The sequence below is a fragment of the Meriones unguiculatus genome, chromosome 4, assembly GCF_030254825.1.
Source record: "Meriones unguiculatus strain TT.TT164.6M chromosome 4, Bangor_MerUng_6.1, whole genome shotgun sequence".
NCBI classification, from domain to species: domain Eukaryota; kingdom Metazoa; phylum Chordata; class Mammalia; order Rodentia; family Muridae; genus Meriones; species Meriones unguiculatus.
The window spans coordinates 82,132,243-82,140,066 of record NC_083352.1 but is presented as its reverse complement, the minus strand read 5'-3'; positions in this window follow the sequence as shown (position 1 = coordinate 82,140,066).

The window sequence follows — 7,824 nt, the reverse complement described above, 5'->3', positions numbered from 1 at the left end:
ACGTATGTATATACACATGTACACACACACATATATATACACATTGTAAAAGGATATTTAAACATGGAGAGACTGATACATTTCCTTGGGATTTTGAAATTACCATCAGCAAACATTAAAGAAGAGCCAGATGTGGTACAGCCCTGTAATCCCAGCACTTGGGGAGGCAGAGGCAGATGGATCTCTGTGAGTTCAAGGACAGCCTGGTCTACAAAATGAGTCCAGGACAGTCAAGGCTACACAGAGAAACCCTGTCTCGAAAAACCAAAACCAAAATCAAAACAAAACAAAAACACCCCCCCAAAAAAAAGAGAAACAAAACAAAACAAAAAACCCAAAGAAGGACAAAGTACTATTAGTAACGAAAGTGAGATTACTGAAGGAAGTCATGAGTCATGACTGAAGGGACTTTGCCTTTTAGTCACCTTCCAGCAGAGCATGGCAAAGGGCTGGAATGACTGAACGTCATATCCTTCCACCCCGAGCAGGAGGCCCTGCGGTCAGTACTTTGTTTAAGAGCATCGTCAGAATGAAACCAGCAGCTATTTCCCAAGCACAGAGCTTTGGTCGGGAAGTGGGTGTTGTATTTGTTTGGCTGTAACTAGTTCCTGCCCCGGGCAGAAGGAGTGTCGTGGATACGCAGGGAAAGCATGTGAGTGTGCGGAAGCACACACTTGAGGGCTGAACTTGATGAGGCTGCCAGGAGGCATATTGGTTTTGGCACCAAGGGAAGTTTGAACTCTGCCCTTACTTGCTGTGTGATCAGGGGATTAAGAAATACTCGTGAATGGCTGGAGTTCAAGGGTAGTGGTTAAGAGCCCTGGCTACTGTTTCAGACAATGAGTTTCCTGCACTCACCTGGAGGCTCATAACTAGAACGCCAGTGCCAGAGGGCTCCAGCACCCTCTTCTGGCCTCAAAGGGCACTACACACATAGTGCGCACACATACGTATAATATACAAAATAACTGTAAAAAGAAATACTCAGAGCTGCAGCACACACTTGTGTTCCCAGCACTCAGGAAGGCAGAGGCAGGTGGATCTCTGTGTGTTCGAGGCCAGCCTGGTCTAAAGCGTGTGTCCAGGGCAGCGAAAGCTACAGAGAGAAACCCTGTCTCAAAAAACTGAAAAAATAAAAAAGGAAGAAATACTCATGAATCTTAGCTTCCTATTCTGGGAAATGATTGTTATCATCTGTACTTTAATGACTGATATGTAGATTAAACAATCCAGTGTATGCAAGATATCTAGTATGTAACTGAACAATTGTTATTTCTTCCAGTTTATCCTCAATAAATGCTTAATTAAAAACGTGTTTCTTAGGGGAGCAGTGGTGGCACACACCTTTAATCCCAGCACTGGGGAGGCAGAGGCAGGTGGATCTCTGTGAGTTTGAGGCCAGCTTGGTCTACAGAGTGAGCTCCAGGACAATCCGAGTTACACAGTGAAACCCTGTCTAGAAAAACAAAGCCAAAAAAAAGTTTCTTTTCGTTCCTTTAGACAGGGCTTCTCTGAGCAGGGCTTGCTCCCAGCAACTCGCTGCCCTCCTTGGTTTTACAGCTAGGGCCACCTGCCAGGGATGGCACCAGCCGCCACAGGCAGGATTCTTCCCGGAAATCACGAATGAAGACAACGCCCTGCACATCTACAGGCCAATCTGTCTGATGAAAGCATCTCTTCAGTTAAGCATCCTTCCCATATGTGTCTGGATTTGCATTGACCAAAAAAGACAAAAGACAAAAACAAAAACAAAACCAGTCTCAGCCTAGGACAAGCCTGACAGCTTCAGTTCCAGTCCTGGAACCATGGTGGAAGGGGGTGGAAACTAACTCCAGAAAGTTACCCACTGACTTCCACACTTGTGCTGTGACACCCATGGGCTCACACTCACACAATAAAATAATAATAAAAAAATTAAGGAGGCTGGAGAGATGGCTCAGGGGTCAAGAATGTGTATTGCTCTTGCTCAAGACCAGTTTTCAGAATCCACATTAGGGTGGTCCTGGTGGAGCCTTTGATCCCAGAGCTCAGGAGGTAGAGGCAGGAGGATCTCTGTGAGTTCAAGGCTATCCTGGTCTAAAAAGCGAGGCCAGGACAGTCAAGGCTCTATAGAGAAACTCTGTCTTGAAACAAATAAACAAACAAACAAACAAACAAAAAATAATCCACATTAAACAATACATACCTGCCTTCAATCCAGCTCCAGGGGAATCGGGGCTCCATCATCATCTGCACCTGCATACTGACTCCTCTCTCACACAAACCAGTAAGTCCACATAATTAAAAGAAATAATTTTTAGAACCTTGAAACAATTAATAAAATAAATATTTATTTATGTATACAGTGTTCAGCCTTCGTGCCTGAAGAGGACACCAGATTACATTTACATGGTGTGAACCACTATGTGGTTGCTGGGAACTGAACTCAGGACCCCCTGGAAGAGCAGCCAGTGCTCCTATCCTCTGAGCCATCTCTCCAGCCCCTAAAAAATGTTTTTAAATTAGTAAAAGCATGGCTGGGGATGTTATTCAGTTGATAGCGTGCTTGCCTGGCGTTTAGGAAGCTCTTGGTCTGATCCCCAACACCACGTAGCTGAGTGTGGTCCTGTACACCTGTAATCCCAGTGCTTGGAAGATAGAGGCAGGAGAATCAGCGATTCAAGGTCATCCTCACCTATATGGTGGGTCTGAGGCCGATCAGGCTACATGAGACTCTGTCTCAAAAAATAATAATCCCCTCCTCAAACAAGGAAACCACAAAGGAAAAATTAAAAAAAAAAAAAAAAAAAAAAAGAAATTTCCCTCCAGCGAGAGATAACTTCATTTAAATGGTTCTGGAGATGGCACCAGGATCCTCATACACACTATACTATTGCGCTACGCCAGAAACCCCAAATAAATATGCACTGGTGTTTTGCCTGAATGTGTGTGTGTGTGTGTGAGAGAGAGATTCTTGGAGTTACTGACAGTGAACTGCCATGTGGGTGCTGGGACTGAAGGATCAGGAGTTCAAGGCCAGCCTGACTACAAAAGGCATGCCCAAAGCTGGGCTTGGTCCTGCTTCCCGGGATTTGGGAAGCAGAGACAGGTGTACCTCTGTGAGTTCAAGACCAGCTGGTTTCAGGCTAGCCAAGGCTACACAGTGAGCCCTTTTCTTAAAAAATGAGGGGGGGGGGGTAGAATGATGGCTCAGTGGTTAAGAGCACTTGCTATTCTTGCAGAGGACTAGGATGTCATTACCAGCACCACAAGATGGCTCACAGTGTTCCAGAGGATTGGGTGGAAGTGGTGCACAGACACACACATAGCACGACACTATGAATATCAAGCCAAATCAATATCAAATGAAATAAATGCCACCTGCTGTTGCTATTTGTTTTGGCTCAGAGCTGCTGTGGTCCCTTGCAGGGTCCAGAGTTTCCTTTTATACTGCTCTTATACTGGATGACATCTCCATAGAATATTCTTTTTTTCTTTTCTTTTTTAAAATTTATTTTTTTATTAGTTTAGTCCCTTTGTATCCCAGCTGTAGCCCCCTCCCTCATCCCCTCCTAATCCCACCCTTCCTCCCTCTTCTCCTCCCATGCCCCTTCCCCAGTCCACTGATAGGGGAGGTCCTCCTCCCCTTCCATCTGACCCTAGCTTATCAGGTCTCATCAGGGTTTCTGCACTGTCCTCCTCTGTGGCCTAGTAAGGACAATTAGGAATAGTGCTACCTCAAGATCCAGCTAAACTACTCCTAGACATATATCCAAAAGATGCTCAAGTATACAACAAAGACATTTTGGGACATTTGCTCAACCATGTTCGTAGCAGCTTTATTCGTATAGCCAGACTCTGGAAACAGCCTAAATGTCCCTCAGTTGAGAAATGGATAAAAAAATTGTGATACATTTACACAATGGAGTACTACTCAGCAATTAAAAACAGGGAGATCATGAAATTTGCAGGCAAATGGTGGGAACTGGAAAAGATCATCCTGAGTGAGTTATCCCAGAAGCAGAAAGACACACATGGTATATACTCACTTATAAGTGGATATTAGACATGTAACATAGCCTAGAATATTCTTTAAAAAAAGATTTATTTCATGCCTGTGTATGGATATGTGTACCTGAATGCTAGTGCTGCAGAGACCGGAGGTTCCGACCCCTCAGACCTGTTTACTGGTAGTTGTGAACCTCCCTGTGTGGGTGCTCGGGACAGAACTTCTGTCTTCTGCAAGATCTAGCCCTGGCTGTCCTGGAACTCGCTCTGTAGACCAGGCTGGCCTCAAACTCAGAGCTCTGCCGGCCTCTGCCTCCCTAGTGCTTGGATTAAAGGCGTGAGCCACCACTGCCAACTCACTATCCATTGTTGAGTGCTGAACCGTCTCTCCAGTCGCTCCAGAATGCTCCAGATGCCCCCTGCCCCCAACCTTTTTTTTTTAGCTATTGGTTTAGGATAATCTAATTGTGGCAGAGACTATGGAAAAGTCTGTGGCTGGCCAAAGGTTCTTGTCATGGGCAGATCATATTTTCCTGTCCAAAGGTTTGTCAAATGCTACCTTTATCTTTCAAGTTGAAAAGGTGAGCCAGCACTGGGCTTAAGCCAGTTCTATATTAATTTTTACAGGCATATGGTATGTCCTTCGATGTAGGACTCCATTCCTCTCTAGCTCTACAGACATTTCTTGTTTAATTTTTATGTTCTCTTACTCCTGGGGTCACCAAATAACAATTCCAATAATCCCTGACCTAATTTATCTTTTCTTTTTTAAAAATAAAATATTTAAAAATTTTTATTTGTTTATTTTTTTATATATTTGGTGTTTGGTATAGGAATATGTCTGTGGGAGAAAGATGGCTCGACCAGACAGTTGTGAGCTGCCGTGTGGGGGTGCTAGGAATTTAACCAGGATCCTTTGGAAGAGCAGCCAGTGCTCGTAACCACTGAGCCATCTCTCCAGCCCCAATTTATCTTTTCTTTAGTTTTTTTTTTTTTTTTAAATAGTATTTTCAGCCAGACAGTGGTGGTGACACACATCTTCAATCCCAGCACTAGGGAGGCAGAGGCAGGCAGATCTCTGAGATCAAGGCCAGCCTGATCTACAGAGGGAATTCCAGGACAGCCAGGGCTACACAGACCCTGTCTCTAAAAAACAAAACAAAATAAAACAAGAAAATAGTCATTTTAAAATCTGTTACTTGACAATTTCATACACCTGTATAATGTGTCTTGAGTATATTCATTCCCAGCTTTCTCCAAAACTCTTCCACAACTTCAGTTTTTTGATACATAGTCTCTTGCGGGTTAGCATTGAGCTCAATATGAAACCGGTGAGGACCTTGAAGCCTTGATTCTGCATGTGCTGCCACCTGGCAGAACATTAATTTTGAATTTTTTTAGATTTTTTTCTTCTACGTGTGTGAGTGTTTTGCCTGCATGTATGTCTGTGCACCACATACATGATGTACCTGTGGAGGTCAGAAGAGGGCATCAGATCCCCTGGAACTGGAGTTACAGTTGGTTGCAGGTCGCTATGTGTGTGCTGGGAACTGGACCCAGCTCCTCTGGAAGAGCATCAGAGGACTTAACTGCTGAGCCTTCCCTTCAGCTCAGTTTAAACTTTAAATTGTGAAGCTGGGCAGCAAGTGTGGAGGGGTTGTTCAAAATTGGTCAGGAGTACAAGCTATGCTTCACCCTTTGCAAGCTCTTTGTGTGTTGACTGGCTGACTGGTGGTATGCATTCTTCCACCAGGCACCAGCTGGGGAAGGAGCACTGCTCTTGCACAGTATCCTACTGTCTTACCTTGGTGTTTCCTTTCACCTTCAACACCAGGACCACCTGCTTTCCACATTCTGCTGCTTTCTCACGTTCTCTCCTGTTGGCTTCTTTCTCCTCTGATTCATTCTCCATCTTTCCCTCCGTTCCTTCTTCCCTTCCTCCCATCTTTCTACCTACTTCCTTCCTTTCTTTTGTCTTTTGTTTGTTTGTTTTGAGACAAGATTTTTTTCTGTGTAGCTCTGGCTGTCCTAGAACTTGCTCCTTAGATTGGGCTGGCCTCGAACCCAGAGATCCTTTGAGTCTGCCTCCTGAGCGTTACTATCCCCAGGCAGCTTTCTTTTCTTTTCTTTTCTTTTCTTTTCTTTTCTTTTCTTTTCTTTTCTTTTCTTTTCTTTTCTTTTCTTTTCTTTTCTTTTCTTTTCTTTTCTTTCCCTTTTTCTTTTCTTTAACATTTGTTTTGACACTGGCTCTCACTATGGAGCCTAAGTCAGCTTTGAACTTTCGAATGTCCTGCCTCGGATTCTCAAGGACTGTGCTACTACACTCAACAGCTGTATCTAAACTAAGTGAAAACTAGAAAATCAAACAAACTATTTGAGTCTCCACTAGTAATCTTTTTTGGGGGCATGCACAATAACTCATGTGTGGTGGTCAGAGGACAACTTCAGGAGTCAGGCTTGCACTCAGGCCTTCAGACATATGGTTGACCTGCTGAGCCATTTTGCCAGTCCTTCATCTTGTGTTTTGAGGCAGAGTCTCACACTGAACTTGGAGAGCACTGATTGGCTAGACTGGCTGGCCAGGGAGCCTTCTTCTGTCTGACCCCTAAAGCACTGACATATAGGCACATGCTTCAGCTTCTGGGGATCAGGTCTTTGTATTTGCATGGCAAATGGTTTATCAACTGAGCCATCTCCTCACCCCCTATTTGCATATTCTGTTTGTTTGGTTTGGTTTTTCAAGACCCAGTTTTTCAGCTGAGCTAGGTGGCTCATGCCTGTAATCTCAGCCCATGGAGAGGCAGAAGCAGGTGGATCTCTGTAAGTTTGAATCAAGCCTGGTCTACAAAGCCAGTCTAGGACAGCCAAGACTACACAGAAAAACCCTGTCTCAAAAAAAAAGACAAACAAACAAATAAAACAAGAAAGAGAGAGAGAGAGAGAGAGAGAGAGAGAGAGAGAGAGAGAAGAAAGAAAGAAAGAAAGAAGAAAGAAAGAAAAAGAAAGAAACAAACAAACAAAAAGAAAAGAGGCAGGGTTTTTCTGTATAACAGAGCCTTAACTGGCCTGGAGCTTGCGATGCAGACCAGGCTGGTCTCGAACTCACAGAGATCCACCTGCTTCCAGAGTGCTGTCATTGAAGGCATGCCCCACCAACTGCCAAGCTATTTGCATATTCTTAATCAATGCTCCACACTCCTTGTCTGACTGTTTCTTTTACATCAAGAGCAATATAATTCGATGGCTGGTCATTTAGCTTAGTAAGTAGTGTGTTTGCCTGGTGTGCATGAAGTCTTGGGTTTGATCTCAGCACTGCACAAACCAGGCATACCCCTGTGATTCTAGAATTCAGGAAGTGGATCAGGATTCAAGGTCATCCTGAGCTACATAGCGAGAAAGAGAGAGACTAGTGAACACCCTATAAACCCTATTTCAAAACATCAGAGAGGGAGAGAGGAAGGGAGGGAAGGACGGAGGGAAGGAAACACCCACAGGCACCCAGAGACAAGTACACACAGAGACAGAGACAGAGAGAGAGAGAAGCAAAGTTAGTAAAGCAAATTTATCTTTTCTTGATGAACCTTGATGAGCTTCCACTCATAACGGAAGAAAAAGTTTGTTTGTTTGTTTTCGTGCAACCTCAGCCCTCTGGGGAAGGCATTTGGAGAGTGGCCAACCCAGTCCAGCCTTTGGCCTCCATTGCAAACCAAGCATAATGTCTTCTCATTCAGGCACGGGTGCTGTTCAAGAGCTTGCACAAACACAAGGTTGAGAAATAGCACTTTAGGAAAGGGTGTAAAAAAGGCAAAAGGACACAGTGACTTGGTGACTTGTCTT